This window comes from Lolium perenne, chromosome 3 (assembly GCF_019359855.2).
Source record: "Lolium perenne isolate Kyuss_39 chromosome 3, Kyuss_2.0, whole genome shotgun sequence".
Lineage (NCBI taxonomy): Eukaryota > Viridiplantae > Streptophyta > Magnoliopsida > Poales > Poaceae > Lolium > Lolium perenne.
This window is the reverse complement of record NC_067246.2, coordinates 39,008,472-39,027,085: the sequence shown is the minus strand read 5'-3', so window position 1 is coordinate 39,027,085 and position 18,614 is coordinate 39,008,472.

Here is an 18,614-nt window from a genome sequence, read left to right as displayed (position 1 = left end):
AAACTGGCTAGATTTCATCCAAACCTAGACTACTGACCGCCCGGCGGTGCGTTCGACGGCTCCGCACCGTCGTCGCCTCCCCTACGCCGCAGCTCCTCCTGCGCACGCCTCCTCTCCTTGCGTTCGGCGTAGGCCAGACGGTGCCGCTCCCGCCGCGCGTCCTCCGCCGTCCCCTGCTGCGCCACCTGGAGGGAGAGCTCGATGGCACGACGAATCTGCGCCTCTTCGCGGGCACGGGCGTCGTCCTGGAGCTTCTTCTCCGACTCGAAGGACTCGACGAGGGCGCGTTGCTGATCGGCCGTCTCGTCCGGGTGCGGCCCGTCGTCGTCGGACCACTCGAACTCGTCGTCGTCGTCGTCCTCCACCTCGGTCTCCTCCGCCTCGGCCTCCTCCTCCTCCATTGGCGCCTCCTCCTCCACATCTGTTGGCGCCTCCATCATCGCCGCCGCCAACGCGTCGGCCTCCGCCGCCAACTGGTCCGCCCGCCTCCCCCATAGCGCCGTCAGCGCCGCCTCCCGCTGCCGACGCTCCTCCTTCCGGTACCGGCACCGTCGCGCCTCTTGTCCCGTCGAGGCGTCGAACGCCGCAACGGTGTCGCACTGCTGCTCCTGCCACGCTGCTGCAATCGCGTCCTCCTCAGCTGCGGAGGCAGGGGCGTAGAACGCCGCTAGATCCACCGCGTGCTGCGCCTCACGCCGATGGCGGGCCTCCTCCTCAAGTGCCTCCTCCTTGAGTGCCTCACGCCGCTGGCGGGCTGGAAGTGGAGGAGACGGCGGTGGAGGGAAGTGGCCATCGCCGGGGCGGTTCGCCATTGCCACTGGTGGTGGAGGAGACGGCTGTGGAGCGACGAGGGCTGTGTTTGTTGCCGGCGGGGTGTGGTGGCTACCATTGATGAGCCGGGAGACCTTTTATAGACGCCGGCGTCGGGAAGAAAGCGCGGGAACAGACGAGAAGAGGCGGGAAGATCGCGTGGGAACGGGCGGTGGCGTGCGAACACCGGCGACGCGTGGAGGCTGCGCAGCACCGACGAGACGTCTCGCCTGCCCCTCCGTCGCCATTAAGGCAAAGATGCCGCCGTGTGTCACTGCGCGCGAATAACTTCCGTCGCGAGGTAAGCGACGGTTAGGTTAAAATTAACTGTGCCGCTGACGGGTCGGCCCCGCCACTCCCCGCCTCGCTTTTCGTTGTGTCCGGCGTGCCCGGTGCGTCCCCTGTGGGACGGGGACGGGCTCGGGGCGCCGGACACCGTATCGGGGCGCGCCGGACAAAAAATGGGCTTTGGGGGACGCGACGGGATCGCTTTTTTTGTCCGGCGCGCCCCAAAATCCCTTTGGGGGACGCTTTGGGGGACGCGACTGGAGATGCTCTAATACTTTTCACCATCTATGAAAAAAATATCAATGTATGTTCACAGCAAATTCAAAATTTTGAAACCGAACTGAACGAACATCCCCTGAAAATATGTTCCGCGCACGCGTCACCTAAAATGTTCACGCTCCTTCTCTAGGTACCGTACCGGGAAAGATATTATGTGCGTAAAAGGATTTTCAATTAGGTATACTCCAACACCAATAAAATCATATCCATGCATATAAGGAGACTATTCATGCGCGCATCTCTGTGTTTTGTATTCCACGAAGAAATATCTCAACCCCCTTCAGTTGTTCCTCGAAACGAAAAGTTATGTAGGATGGCTAGGCAAAAGAGTTGCTAGCTCGAAACATTTAAATTAATAAATCTTTTCTCCATAAAATACCCAAATGTGAAAAAAATACAAACTCACATAAATGAAGGAACAATAAACATGTAAAAGAAAGGAAAAAATCAAGGAGAATAAAGTGAAATATTATAAATAAAAATGAATAAAATCTGAAATGTAAGCTTAAATGAATGAGAAAGGCGTGTCTGGAATGATTCTGGAGTTACTAAATGGACCAACTCAACATGATAGATGAGGATGAAGCGTGAACATAATTATACTACTGTAATGAATAGAAGACTTATGATTTACATTAAACTTTACAACTGGTAAATAAGTAAATGGTAATCATCCACATCTTACAAAACCCGTAGAAGTTTTACTTTACGAAAAAAATTAGGACTCAATCTTCTCTATTACACGAATATTGTTCTAGCATTGTGTTTAAATTACTAATTAGATTTGTTTAGTCAAGTGCATGTTACATATATTGTCTCATTATGCCGGCTTCTGATTAAGTTTTATATTCATAAAAATACAAATAGGTTATTTTCATACGCCAACACAATGTCAAACACAACAAAATATAATACTATAAGTGTTATGTTTTCTTTCAACTAATAAATTATATAAATAATGCATCTTAAGATGTGGCTCAAACACAACACCACTCGATTTTATAGCTCGACCCTGAAATCTAGGGCGCGTTTGCTTCCCTGGGCCGAAAACCTGCATGTCTGCGCCAGCGAGATGGGGGGCATTGCGCTTTGCGAACGGGCCATGGGTCACTTTTGGTGGGTCGTTTGGTAGCCTGTGAGGCCTTTTGCGCGCCGAAGAAGGAACCCAGGCTCTATCGTTTGGTTGTCTGTTTCCAGCCCATTCTTCCCATGTCGTGCAGCCCACAGCCTGTTTGGTTGCAGATAGCTCAGTGTTGTGGTAACCCCTTCACTTTGAGGTGGTGAGGTTACCCAGTACTGAATAACAACACACATGAGATTCAGTTCATCAGAAAAGATGCTGGTAATACACAGCAACTAGTACTTAGTGGACGATGCATCATGAACGAAGCAACTACTTCGTGATGCATCACAGGTTCGTCACGAGGGGTTAGTATATACCACCTCGAACAAGTTCATCATTACAAATCGGGGATCAGGTTGTAGCAAGTCCTACCTAATGGAGGGACACAAGATCACCTCCCAAAATTAGCGGATCATGAGAAGGAAGCAGGAAACTGGTTGCTTCTCCTCTAAGCCAGCTCCTCCTCTCCGGTAACCTCAGCAGGTCCTAAGCCAGCTCCTCCTCTCCGGTGGCTGCAGTTTACGGTAGGCAGCATACTCGGTTTCATTGTCTGCAATGAAGTCGGTAGCCCTGACCAGCAAGTTAGGCTGGAACAGCTACGCCTTGCAGACGAACCGGGGAGTGAAGATCGTCTTCATCTGAGCGTAGTTGGTGATTGGGGTGCCGACGTACTGACGGTGCTTCGGGTACCGCTGCAATCGACAAGGAACACATGTTAGTGCGCACGCCATTGACATGTATATACTTTCAGATCTATGCAGGAGCTCAGTGAGGCTTCGTACCTGGATGTACTCGTCCGCCGCCGCGTCATCACCGCTGTAGAAGCAGCAACCAACTTCGCTCCAGTACAGAATGCGATCGGATTTCATCTTCATGATGACGCTCCATTTCGTCCTCCAGTTTCTGATGTGGTTGTACAGCTGAAGAGTGGTGACATGTACGCCGGCGAATGCAAGAACATCCGCGGCTACCTTCTTCATATGCTCCTCCTTGAATCCCATGTTGAAGAAGATGCCGCTACGGACGAGCTGAACCAACCGGTTCAGTACAAACTCTGATAACTCAGGTTTCCAAACCATGGCTGGTTTGCTTGCTATCAGAGATGGCTGAGCATTCACACTTGCCGCAGACAGAACAGGGGAGCTCAAAGGTATGATCGCCTACATGACAAATGTTAGATGTATATATTTGTCTATTGTTGCTTCCCCATATGTTAGGGGGCTTTCTGCATATGTGCACCTGTACATGTACTATATATTGTGGCCTTTGGCCCCTGGTAATATGACAAGCATATTTCTCTAACATGGTATCAGAGCAAATATTGATCCTCTAGTTTTCCCCGGCCGACGTTGCTTGTTCAATCTCCCGTTCGTCGGCCGATTCCTCTGCTCCAGTCTCTCCCGGCCGATTCCGCCCGGCCGCCCGATTCCTCCCCGCACGTGGCGCCCTGCCTGCTCCCGCGCCGCCGGCTTCGATCGGCCGGCCGCCCGCTGCTCTCCGCGTGGGCTTGCTCCTCCTGCGCGTGACGCCCCCTGGTCCGCCCGGCCGCCCGATTTGGTTCCGCGCCGCGCCGCCCCGATTCGATCGCTGCTCTCCGCGTGGGCCTGCTCCTCCTGCGCGTAACGCCCCCTGGTCCGCCCGGCCGATCTCCTGCTCTCGCCCGTCCCTGCCCCCGATCGGCCCGACTTGGCTGCTCTCTGCCTCAGGATGCAAGTGGACAAGTCCACGGAGTGTCCGCGTGTGCCTGCATTATCCGCATGCGTGCTAAGCAGGATTAGCAGGTTCCTGCATCCGCCTTGCATGCAGGCTAGGCAGGAATAGCAGATTCCTGCGTCCGCGTTGCTGTCTTGCTTCTCTAGCTAGATGTTTGCTGTTCGCGCGTCGGCGACTCTAGATGTTTGTTGTCTTGCTTCTCTAAATATTTGCTGTCCGCGCGTGGATACCATATCCTGGAGGATTTTCACCTACCTCAGCCACGAGTGAAAGAAAAATCAAGGCAGGCTCTCACGGTGAAGACGATGAAGGCGAGCTCCCACGGCCGGAACGGCGCTGCCTACCGGTGCGACGCGGCAGCCAGCGTCATGACGCTCTCGAACTCCTTCTCCCACGCCACCACGCCTCCAACCTCGCCGGCGTCGGCGGCGGCATCTGGGGCAGGGGTCAGCTCTTCCTCCCGGGTGTGGTTGAGGCGCACGGCGCGCCGCAGCGAGCTCAGGCCGACGCCCTCGACCCCTTCCACGTGACCTCAGCCGTGACGACCCTTGGCTGGGCTGCGCTTCCCTCCTACTCCTGCGGCTGCTCCGCGGGCGGCGGTAGCCCCTCCGCCCGGCGCACGACTGCTGGGCCTCCTGCTCCGACATGACCAACGACAAGAAGATATGAGCTGGGGGAAACAAACTGGATCCTAGGACGCTCGATTTGTTGGTCGATTTGTCTTCGAGGACGACGGGGAGGAGCAGGCTGGAGAGGGAAGGGGGATGACGGCGAGCGAAGCCGGCGGCGGCGTAGGTGGGGATGAGCGAGGATGTCTTCGAGTTGGAGATGAACGCTTTGTGCGGGCTAGCCAACGGGCCTAGAAGAAGATGCAGGACCTGCCCGCAAAGCCCACTCATTATTCGCAGGTGGTCCGCAAGGCCACAAAACGTTTTTTTTGCGGCGCGGCTTAGCGGGCCTGCGGAAGCCTGCAGCCACCCTCATCCTGACCTCTGCCCGTCCCTGCCGATCTCCCAATTCCTGATTGGCCCAAGCGTGGCCGTGCTCCCTGGTTGCTCTCCGCCCGTCCTTTCCTGCCGATCTCCCTGCTCCCAATCGGCCCGTGTTGAGAGAGATCGATCTCCTTCCAGTTGACTTGATCTGAAAAAAAAAGCAAAAAAAAGCAAAAAAAAAAAGCAAAAAAAAAGCAAAAAAAACTATCGCCAGCTATGTCTTCTTCTGCTGATCCCGCCTTCTCTTTGGGTCTCCCTTCGATACTTGGTATTTGTTCGCTGCCTTCGTGTATGACGGCTAGCCATTCTTCGTCGTCGTTTGCAGCCTCTTCACGCGACTCCGTCCGCGCTTCGCCGACTTCGTTTACGTCGGCCCGCCGCTCTACATCGACTTTTGTGGCCTCTTCCCGCGGTTATGGCCGCGCTTCGTCGACTCCGTCTGCGTCGGCTTGCCGCTCTACATCGACTTTCGCGGCATCTTCACGTGGTTATGACCGCGCTTTGCCGACTCTGTCTTCATCGGCGTGTTGCTCTCCGTCGCCCCCTTTGGTGGCCTCTGTGCGTGTGGATGATAGCTCCTCGTCGGCACCTGATTGTTGGCCACACTTCCTCCACCTGCTGGACGCGGGATCCCAGTTTACGTCAGCAGTTCCAGGATCGTCAGCAGGCTGGCTCTTCAGGATTTTCTGCAGTTGCACTCTCTGATCAGGACATTCTCAGGGGTCTTCGTGGTCTGCTCGCTACTCCAGACTCTTCCTCGCCGGGCGCTGCTGGTTCTGTGACTGGCTCTTCTGGCACTGCGCGCCCACCACTTTCTACACAGTCAGGTACGTCCCCGTGGTATCTGGATTCTGGAGCTTCCTTTCATATGACTTCTGAGTCTTCTATTCTGTCTGCTCTTCGGTCTCTTATTTCTCCTGTCCGTGTTGTCACGGCTGATGCTACCTCTATTCCTGTTTCTAGTACAGGCACCCTTTCTACTCCCTCTTTCTCTGTCCCTGATGTTTCTCATATTCCTCGCCTTCAGATGAACCTTTTCTCTGCTAGCCAGCTCACCGATTCTGGTTGTCGCGTCATTCTTGACGCTGAGTCTTGTGCGGTTCAGGATCGTCGCACACATGCCCTGGTTGGAGCTGGTCCTCGTAGCCGTTAGTCTCCGGGGCTTTGGGAGTTAGACTGGCTTCGTGTTCCTTCCGCTGCCACTTCATCTGCCAGTTCTCCTCCGGTTGTTGCCTCTGTCACCGGCTCTTTTCAGCAGTGGCATCATCGTCTTGGTCACCTTTTTGACTCTCGCCTGTCGTCTTTGGTTCATCGTGGCCTTCTGGGGTCTGTCTCTGGAGATGGGTCGTTACACTGTCAGGGTTGTAGGTTAGGCAAACAGATTCAGCTTCCCTATCCTACTAGTGTATCTATCTCTCAGCGACCGTTCGATTTAGTCCATTCAGATGTTTGGGGTCCGGCTCCCTTCGCTTCGAAAGGGGGCCATCGATACTATATCTTATTCATTGATGATTTTTCACGGTACACTTGGGTGTTTTTCATGCGCTCTCGCAGTGAGGTGCTCTCTATTTATCAGCGTTTTGCGGCCATGGTCCGCACTCAGTATTCCTCACCCATTCGCGTGTTCCGTGCTGATTCTGCTGGTGAGTATATCTCTCAGCACCTTCGTGGTGTCCTTGCTGAGGAGGGCACCCTCGCTCAGTTTTCTTGTCCCGGTGCGCATGCTCAAAATGGCATCGCCGAGCGTAAGCATCGTCATCTTCTTGAGACCACCCGTGCTATGATGATTGCCTCTTCTCTTCCGCCACATTTCTGGGCTGAGGCTGTCGCTACGTCGGCCCACCTCATTAACATTCAGCCTTCCGCTGCTCTACATGGTGGCATTCCTCTCGAGCATCTCTCTGGTGTTTCTCCAGACTACTCGACTCTCCGTTCATTTGGTTGCGTCTGCTATGTCCTTCTGCCTCCTCGCGAACGCACTAAACTGACCGCTCAGTCTGTTGAGTGTGTTTTTCTCGGATACAGTGATGAGCATAAGGGCTATCGCTGTTGGGACCCCGTTGGTCGTCGGATGCGCATCTCTCGTGACGTCACATTTGATGAGACGCGTCCCTTCTATCCTCGCCCCACCTCGGGTACTTACCCGGTAGCTTCATGCACTAGCCACTTGAACCAAAAGTCCGAACTGATGGAAAGGGCTAGGCAATCACATATACACTTCACAACACCCCCACTCGCGTGTGACGGGAGAAGAGAAAGTCAACACGAGAAAGAAGAAGAGCACACCGAAACAGGGCATCAGCGGTGGCTAAAGAGGGGGGCAACAACAATTTTTAGGCTTAATTGCGAAAACCAGAATTTGAACTCGAGACCTGGGGCTCTGATACCATGTTAAGCTTCATGCACTAGCCACTTGAACCAAAAGTCCGAACTGATGGAAAGGGCTAGGCAATCACATATACACTTCACAACATATTTCTCTAACAACAAACACTAGCAGATCAATGAACTACCAAATGGAAATCCTTAAGCACTAGCAGATCTATGAACTACCAGTACCACATCAAAGAACAGCGAGGTAGGTAAGATCGGCCTTACAGTCAAAGGAGCCACACGCAGCACCGAGGTAGGGGAAGCAGGGGACCCTGGCGGAGATGCAGCCAGCACCACCGTCCCAGTGGAAGATGCAGGCAGCACCACCGTCCCCGTCGTAGAGTCAGATGGAACCTGGAAAACCTCCACAACCTCCACCGGTGATGAAGGAATGTCCTACAATGGATTCGTTCAGACCCAGGTTGTGTACCCATAAGATCTAGATCTAAGGCTAGGGTTTGCAGAAGCTTACCACAACCGAAGTCATCGACGCACACGAAGAAGACGACCATCCTCCACGGCCACTAGTCGCCGCCACAGTTGTCGTCGCCGCCGCAAGCCTCGCCGACCGTGCGGGTGAGGTAGAGCCGGCCATGTCGCTAGATCGGGGATGCTGGATGAGCTCGAAATGGGGGGGAAATGGGGGATTTGGATTTGCTGGTGAGAGAGCCGCCCTATATACGGTGGCGAAAATTCAAGCGCTGTGACCAAATTCATGGCGCCGAGATTTCGCCGTCTCACGCGAGCTCCCGCCATCTCCCGTGGTGGTTCTGCGAGGACGCCGCGTTCTCCACTTCTGTGGAAACGGGGGTGGCTCGCTAGAAACGGCCGAACCGGGCGTTCCTCCAGGCCCTGGCCCGAGGGTGCTTTGAGAACCGGTTCCTGCAACAACACGGCGTCGACCGGGAAACCAAACGGGCCGAAAAAAGCTGGGCCGATGCGAGCCATGGGGCATGCCGGCTACCAAACGCGCCCTTAGATTCCCCGAACGAAGCAAGGATCTGGTACGGAATCACTCACGCTGCTGGGTTGGCGAGGGAAGGACCTCGAAATCAGTCGGCCCACGCAACATCAACTGCTGAAACGCTAGTACGTCAAAGTTATAGGGCGCGTTTGGTAGCCTGCATGACTGGCGCAGCGGGAAGGAGTCCCCTGCGCGTCGCAGACGGGCCATGGGCCATAAAAGCCACGTTGTTTGGTGACCTTCATAGAGTTTTTCGGCCCCGTGGAGATTTGGGCTCTGCCCGTTTGGTAGGTCGGTTTTCAGGCCTCCTAGCAGCCCAGAACGGCGCCGCTGTTGTTTGGTTGCAACCTAGAAACTGCTTCTGCTTACCTCTTACCTTCGGTGGTGAGGTTACCAGCGATGAACAACACAAGGAAGAACACAGTTCACAGTTCAGACAAACTTAGCAGTGATAATAGTTCAAACACGCGTCCGGCCCCACGTCCGGCTGGAAGTGGCCGACGTTAGCCGCCCTTCGCTTCTTGGACGGTCCCTCGTCGGGTGTCTCGGGTGACCCAAGCTTGAGCTTCTCAGTCTGCCACAAGAACACATTAGAGGTGTGCCTGCTTACAAGTATATAGATGAAAACGAACATTGCAAACATGTGATGCGTCATACATTGGATCACACGGCAGCTCAAGGGACTTCCCTCAAACTAAGTCTTGTGTGCAAGAAATCACACACCCACGACTAAGTTTGAGGGCAGCACCTTACTTTCCAGTGTGCCATTGTTCAATCATTGGCCAGTGCACTAGACAAACCAAAACGATGCCTCATATATGTAGGATCACACGGCATGCAAAGAGACTGCCCGTAAACTAAGTCTAGTGTGCAAGTAATATGGCACACACGACTAAGTTTGAGGGCAGCACCATGCCTTCCGTTGTGGTATAGTTAAATCATTGGCCATTGAACAACTGAAGAAGTACAAACATGGAAAGCAAGGTAGCATAGGCCTCATAGCATGAGCACATATGGAGGAGATGTTTGATTTGAACCAATGGCATGGTGATGCTCAGTCATGCCATAGGTTCAGATCAATCATCTCCTCACACTATGATTACCGGTTACAATCATCGACCTAGTTCAATCAGGAACTACACAATCTACAGCAACCTACCACGACTCATTCCGCACAGCAATCTCAACATGCTAAACCCCAGCAACAAATACCCTTCCCCTCTTTGCATGCACAGTAAGATCTGCCAGTTTCATCAAGCGAAAGCACGATCTAGGAAGGATCTACCGCAATCCGACACTATAGTAACAGATCTAAGCAAATCGAGACCGTGAAATGCAAGAACTGAACAAGAACTGCAAGACATGGGGACGAACACCTTGCAAAACGTCAATCCGACCGCTATCCTAACGGAAACCCTAGAAGATCTAATGTGCATGTCGTCGGAAATGCCCGAGACTGGCATGTTTGAACATAACGAGTACGAAGGTGAGAAGGAGAGGTCGTTACCACCATTCTTCCGACCGAGGACGAGCTCGAGGTCGCGGGCGAAGACGAGATGCCGATGAGGACTGCGGAGCAGATTGCGGCTGATGTCGAGGTCCTGGTCGTTGACGTCTCCTCCTCCGGTAGCGGTGCTCCTCCCTGCGTCGGTGCGGCGAATTGGTCGGCGGGAGGGGAACCGTCGGGTGATGTGACAGTTTGGGGGAGGTGAGAGTGCGGTCGTGACTGAGAGGAAGGAGAGGGGAGCGGTGAGGCTAATTATGGCGCGTGTTCCCGAAGGGACGCGGCGTCTCCGCCTCCCTTCTCCACGCGTGCAGGCTTCTGGCAGCAACGGGCCTGGCCCCCGGAGAAACTGTCATTCCGGGCGTTCCTCCAGGGCCTATCCGGGGGTGCTTTAAAAACCCGGTTCATGCAACAACGCAGTGGGCTGCAGGCATCCAAACTGGCCAAAAATTGCTGGCCCGATGCGAGCCAAGGGGGCTGCAGGCTACCAAACGCGCCCATAGCATCTCCAGTTACGTGCTTCAAAGCATCCCCTAAATGATCCGTTCCTAATTGTTTTCCCTAAAACCAACCCCAAAAATAAATTCAAATAGTTAACATTTAAAAGAAATTATTTCCGCTGAAGTGGTCACGATCATATTACAGACCGGGGTTGGGAGCGAATCGAACATAAATTTAGAAGAAGCTTTTCGGCAACGACGACGACACATCTTGAGTCGACGCAGGCCCATCGAGCACGATGACCTCGTCCTGCTCTTCACGGTCTGCTGCTCCGTTGTTGGAGCCGATGCCGATGCAGGTGTACTAGCAGATGCTGTCACCGACACGTCTGCTGGTGCCGCTGCTGCCTCAGGAGGTGGGGTTGCTACCGCTGCTTTGGCCGCCGCAATTTTGGCGCCGATCTCATTGAGGATCATGCATTTGTAGTACTTGCGCGCCACCAGCGTCCGGGGATTCATTCCAACTATCGACGTGGTCAACAGGGAGAAGTCCTCTTTGCGTTTCTTGAGCTCAATCTTCTCTTCTTGTCTCTTGAGTAGCGTCGCCTACCTTTCGTCGGCCTTTTTTTTGTCATGGATGAGCAAGGTCGAGTAGACCTCGGCGAGGCACTTGTTGATCGACAACTGCGTCTTCTCAATCGCCGTTGCGTCCAGCATGGCGGCCTTGGCAGCCTTGTTGCCGATAGAATGCCCTGTCGATGTTGTGAGCGGCGCATCCAGATCAAAGGCGCCATCATTCCCCTTCGACAAGGCAATATGCGTCAACCGCCACTTCTCGCATGGTTTTTGCTTGCTATAGAATTGCAACAACATGAAAGGCCTAAACCTTTCTGAATTCTTCCGGCACAGCCCTATGGCGCAATTGAACTAATCAAAGGAAAAACAATAGACTATCAAATCGTGATTGAAAGAGGCGCTAAGTTGGTGGTAGAAACAGGCGTACCAAATCGCCGGCGTTTTTCATGCAGGTGGAGAGCCACGACCTCCGTGCCCTGGCCGTGCCGCCGTACATGGAGAAGCTCCTGATCACCAAGTACAAGCTCAAGAACAATGGCCCCCGGTGAAGGTTGATACGTCTCCGATGTATCGATAATTTCTTATGTTCCATGCCACATTATTGATGATATCTACATGTTTTATACACATTATATGTCGTATTTATGCATTTTCCGGCACTAACCTATTAACGAGATGCCGAAGAGCTAGTTGCTGTTTTCTGCTGTTTTTGGTTTCAGAAATCCTAGTAAGGAAATATTCTCGGAATTGGACGAAATCAACGCCCAGGGTCCTATTTTTGCACGAAACTTCCAGAAGACCGAAGACGTAACGAAGTGGGGCGACGAGGCGGCGACACGCCAGGGCGGCGCGGCCTGGGCCCTGGCCGCATGGCCCTGTCGTGTGGGCCCCTCGCGTCGCCTCCTGACCTGCCCTTCCGCCTACTTAAAGCCTTCGTCGCGAAACCCCCAGTACCGAGAGCCACGATACGGAAAACCTTACTGAGACGCCGCCGCCGCCAATCCCATCTCGGGGGATTCAGGAGATCGCCTCCGGCACCCTGCCGGAGAGGGGAATCATCTCCCGGAGGACTCTTCACCGCCATGGTTGCCTCCGGAGTGATGAGTGAGTAGTTCACCCCTGGACTATGGGTCCATAGCAGTAGCTAGATGGTTGTCTTCTCCTCATTGTGCTTTGATACGCGTTCAACACGCGTCCGTTGGGAACCCCAAGAGGAAGGTGTGATACGTACAGCGGCAAGTTTCCCTCAGTATGAAACCAAGGTTATCGAACCAGTAGGAGCCAAGAAGCACGTTGAAGGTTGATGGCGGCGGGATGTAGTGCGGCGCAACACCAGAGATTCCGGCGCCAACGTGGAACCTGCACAACACAACCAAAGTACTTTGCCCCAACGAAACAGTGAGGTTGTCAATCTCACCGGCTTGCTGTAACAAAGGATTAGATGTATAGTGTGGAAGATGATTGTTTGCAGAAAACAGTAGAACAAGTATTGCAGTAGATTGTATTTCAGTAAAGAGAATTGGACCGGGGTCCACAGTTCACTAGAGGTGTCTCTCCCATAAGATAAACAGTATGTTGGGTGAACAAATTACAGTTGGGCAATTGACAAATAAAGAGGGCATGACCATGCACATACATATCATGATGAGTATAGTGAGATTTAATTGGGCATTACGACAAAGTACATAGACCGCCATCCAACTGCATCTATGCCTAAAAAGTCCACCTTCAGGTTATCATCCGAACCCCCTCCAGTATTAAGTTGCAAAGCAATAGACAATTGCATTAAGTATGGTGCGTAATGTAATCAACAACTACATCCTTAGACATAGCATCAATGTTTTATCCCTAGTGGCAACAGCACAACACAACCTTAGAACTTTCTGTCACTGTCCCAGGTGTCAATGCAGGCATGAACCCACTATCAAGCATAAATACTCCCTCTTGGAGTTACAAGCATCTACTTGGCCAGAGCATCTACTAGTAACGGAGAGCATGCAAGATCATAAACAACACATAGATATAACTTTGATAATCAACATAACAAGTATTCTCTATTCATCGGATCCCAACAAACGCAACATATAGAATTACATATAGATAATCTTGATCATGTTAGGCAGCTCACAAGATCCGACAATTAATGGACATTAATGGATCAAAGAAATTCATCCAACATAGCAAAAGAGGCAATGCGAAATAAAAGGCAGAATCTGTCAAAACAGAACAGTTCGTATTGACGAATTTTAAAATGGCACCAGACTTGCTCAAATGAAAATGCCCAAATTGAATGAAAGTTGCGTACATATCTGAGGATCACTCACGTAAATTGGCATAATTTTCTGAGTTACCTACAGAGAATTTAGCCCAGATTCGTGACAGCAAAGAAATCTGAAACTGTGCAGTAATCCAAATCTAGTATGAACTTTTCTATCAACGACTTTACTTGGCACAACAAAACACTAAACTAAGATAAGGAGAGGTTGTTACAGTAGTAAACAACTTCCAAGACTCAAATATAAAACAAAGTACTGTAGCAAAATAACACATGGGTTATCTCTCAAGAAGTTCTTTCTTTATAGCCATTAAGATGGGCTCAGCAGTTTTGATGATGCACTCGCAAGAAATGGTATTTGAAGCAAAAGAGAGCGTCAAGAGGCAAATTCAAAACACATTTAAGTCTAACATGCTTCCTATGCATAGCAATCTTGTAAATAAACAAGTTCATGAAGAGTAAAGTGACAAGCATAGGAAGATAAAACAAGTGTAGCTTCAAAAATTTCAGCACATAGAGAGGTGTTTTAGTAACATGAAAATTTCTACAACCATATTTTCCTCTCTCATAATAACTTTCAGTAGCATCATGAGCAAACTCAACAATATAGCTATCACATAAAGCATTCTTATCATGAGTCTCATGCATAAAATAATTACTACTCCCAACATAAGCATAGTCATTCTTATTAATTGTAGTGGGAGCAAATTCAACAAAGTAGCTATCATTATTATTCTCATCACCATAATCATCAAATGTAGGAGGCATAGTATAATCATAATAAACTTTATCCTCAATAGTAGGTGGCACCAAAATACCACTATCATCATAAATGGGAGGCAAAGTGTCATCAAAGTAAATTTTCTCCTCCATGCTTGGGGGACTAAAAAGTTCATGCTCATCAGAGCCAGCTTCCCCAAGCTTAGAATTTTCCATAGCATTAGCAACAATGGTGTTCAAAGCATTCATAGTAATAACATTCTCATTAGCATGCATATAAAGTTCCATGGGTTTTTTAATTCTCTCTTCAAACACATCATGTCCTAATTCAAGATAAAGTTCATAAAGATCTCTCATATTTTTGTTGTTTTCCATTATGCTTAACTAGTGAAATAAAAACATGCATGATATTAAGTAAAGTAAACAAGTAACTAATTTTTTTTGTGTTTTGATATAATGCAGCAAACAAAGTAGTAAATAAAATAAAGCAAGACAAAAACAAAGTAAAGAGATTGGGAAGTGGAGACTCCCCTTGCAGCGTGTCTTGATCTCCCCGGCAACGGCGCCAGAAAAAGCTGCTTGATACGCGTTCAACACGCGTCCGTTGGGAACCCCAAGAGGAAGGTGTGATGCGTACAGCGGCAAGTTTCCCTCAGTATGAAACCAAGGTTATCGAACCAGTAGGAGCCAAGAAGCACGTTGAAGGTTGATGGCGGCGGGATGTAGTGCGGCGCAACACCAGAGATTCCGGCGCCAATGTGGAACCTGCACAACACAACCAAAGTACTTTGCCCCAACGAAACAGTGAGGTTGTCAATCTCACCGGCTTGCTGTAACAAAGGATTAGATGTATAGTGTGGAAGATGATTGTTTGCAGAAAACAGTAGAACAAGTATTGCAGTAGATTGTATTTCAGTAAAGAGAATTGGACCGGGGTCCACAGTTCACTAGAGGTGTCTCTCCCATAAGATAAACAGCATGTTGGATGAACAAATTACAGTTGGGCAATTGACAAATAAAGAGGGCATGACCATGCACATACATATCATGATGAGTATAGTGAGATTTAATTGGGCATTACGACAAAGTACATAGACCGCCATCCAACTGCATCTATGCCTAAAAAGTCCACCTTCAGGTTATCATCCGAACCCCCTCCAGTATTAAGTTGCAAAGCAACAGATAATTGCATTAAGTATGGTGCGTAATGTAATCAACAACTACATCCTTAGACATAGCATCAATGTTTTATCCCTAGTGGCAACAGCACAACACAACCTTAGAACTTTCTCACATTGTCCCAGGTGTCAATGCAGGCATGAACCCACTATCGAGCATAAATACTCCCTCTTGGAGTTACAAGCATCTACTTGGCCAGAGCATCTACTAGTAACGGAGAGCATGCAAGATCATAAACAACACATAGATATAACTTTGATAATCAATATAACAAGTATTCTCTATTCATCGGATCCCAACAAACGCAACATATAGAATTACATATAGATAATCTTGATCATGTTAGGCAGCTCACAAGATCCGACAATGATAGCACAATGGGGCGAAGACAACCATCTAGCTACTGCTATGGACCCATAGTCCAGGGGTAGACTACTCACACATCACACCGGAGGCGACCATGGCGGCGTAGAGTCCTCCGGGAGATGAATCCCCTCTCCGGCAGGGTGCCGGAGGCGATCTCCTGGATCCCCCGAGATGGGATCGGCGGCGGCGGCGTCTCGATGGGTTTTCCGTATCGTGGCTCTCGGATCGGGGTTTCGCAACGGAGGCTATTTGTAGGCGGAAGGGCAGGTCAAGAGGCGGCACGAGGGCCCCACACAGGGCCGCGCGGCCAAGGGGGGGGGGCCGCGCCGCCCTAGGGTGTGGCCCCCTCGTGGCCCCTCTTCGTCTCTCCTTCGGACTTCTGGAAGCTTCGTGGCAAAATAGGACCCTGGGCGTTGATTTCGTCCAATTCCGAGAATATTTCGTTACTAGGATTTCTGAAACCAAAAACAGCAGAAAATAGCAACTGGCACTTCGGCATCTTGTTAATAGGTTAGTTCCAGAAAATGCACGAATATGACATAAAGTGTGCATAAAACATGTAGATAACATCAATAATGTGGCATGGAACATAAGAAATTATCGATACGTTGGAGACGTATCATGCTTCATTGTTGGATCTTGTGAGCTGCCTAACATGATCAAGATCATCTATCTGTAATACTATATGTTGTGTTTGTCGGGATCCGATGGATAGAGAATACTATGTTATGTTGATTATCAATCTATTACCTATGTGTTGTTTATGATCTTGCATGCTCTCCGTTATTAGTAGAGGCTCTGGCCAAGTTTTTGCTCCTAACTCCAAGAGGGAGTATTTATGCTCGATAGTGGGTTCATGCCTCCATTAAATCTGGGACAGTGACAGAAAGTTCTAAGGTTGTGGATGTGCTGTTGCCACTAGGGATAAAACATTGATGCTATGTCTAAGGATGTATTTATTGATTACATTACGCACCATACTTAATGCAATTGTCTGTTGTTTACAACTTAATACTGGAAGGGGTTCGGATGATAACCTGAAGGTGGACTTTTTAGGCATAGATGCATGCTGGATAGCGGTCTATGTACTTTGTCGTAATGCCCAATTAAATCTCACAATACTCATCATATCATGTATGTGCATGGTCATGCCCTCTCTATTTGTCAATTGCCCGACTGTAATTTGTTCACCCAACATGCCATTTATCTTATGGGAGAGACACCTCTAGTGAACTGTGGACCCCGGTCCATTCTTTTACATTGAATACAATCTGCTGCAATACTTGTTCTACTGTTTTCTGCAAACAATCATCATCCACACTATACATCTAATCCTTTGTTACAGCAAGCCGGTGAGATTGACAACCTCACTTTTTCGTTGGGGCAAAGTACTTTGGTTGTGTTGTGCAGGTTCCACGTTGGCGCCGGAATCCCTGGTGTTGCGCCGCACTACATCCCGCCACCATCAACCTTCAACGTGCTTCTTGGCTCCTCCTGGTTCGATAAACCTTGGTTTCTTTCTGAGGGAAAACTTGCCGCTGTACACATCACACCTTCCTCTTGGGGTTCCCAATGGACGCGTGATGTACGCGTATCAAGCACTTTTTCTGGCGCCGTTGCCGGGGACGAAGAAAAGTTACACCACAAAGATTTCTAACTCCCACGTCAACTACACGCCAGCAGCACTTTTTCTGGCGTCGTTGCCGGGGAGATCAAGACACGCTGCAAGGGGAGTCTCCACAATCCAATCTCTTTACTTTGTTCTTGTCTTGCTTTATTTTATTTACTACTTTGTTTGCTGCATTATATCAAAACACAAAAAAATTAGTTGCTAGCTTTACTTTATTTACTGTCTTGCACTCTATATCAAAAACACAAAAAAAATAGTTACTTGCATTTACTTTATCCAGTTTGCTTTATTTACTACTGCTAAAATGGCCACTCCTGAAAATACTAAGTTGTGTGACTTCACAACCACAAATAATAATGATTTCTTATGCACACCTATTGCTCCACCTGCTACTACCGCAGAATTCTTTGAAATTAAACCTGCTTTACTGAATCTTGTTATGAGAGAGCAATTTTCTGGTGTTAGTTCTGATGATGATGCTGCCCATCTCAATAATTTTGTTGAATTGTGTGAAATGCAAAAGTATAAAGATGTAGATGGTGACATTATAAAATTAAAAATTTTCCCTTTCTCATTAAGAGGAAGAGCTAAAGATTGGTTGCTATCTCTGCCTAAGAATAGTATTGATTCATGGACTAAATGCAAGGATGCTTTTATTGGTAGATATTATCCCCTGCTAAAATTATATCTTTGAGAAGTAGTATAATGAATTTTAAACAATTGGATAATGAACATGTTGCTCAAGCTTGGGAAAGAATGAAATCTTTGGTTAAAAATTGCCCAACCCATGGACTGACTACTTGGATGATCATCCAAACCTTTTATGCAGGATTGAATTTTTCTTCGCGGAACCTATTGGATTCAGCTGCTGGAGGTACCTTTATGTCCATCACTCTTGGTGAAGCAACAAAGCTTCTTGATAATATGATGATTAATTACTCTGAATGGCACACGGAAAGAGCTCCACAAGGTAAGAAGGTAAATTATGTCGAAGAAACCTCTTCCTTGAGTGATAAGATTGATGCTATATATTATGTCTATGCTTGTGAATGATAGGACTAATGTTGATCCTAATAATGTTCCGTTAGCTTCATTGGTTGCTCAAGAAGAACATGTTGATGTATACTTCATTAAAAATAATAATTTCAACAACAATGCTTATCGGAACAATTCTAGTAATAACTATAGGTCATATCCTTATAATAATGGTAACGGTTATGGTAATTCTTATGGGAATTCTTACAACAATAATAGGAACACACCCCCTGGACTTGAAGCTATGCTTAAAGAATTTATTAGTACACAAACTGCTTTTAACAAATCTGTTGAGGAAAAGCTCAATAAAATTGATATTCTCGCTTCTAAGGTTGATAGTCTTGCCT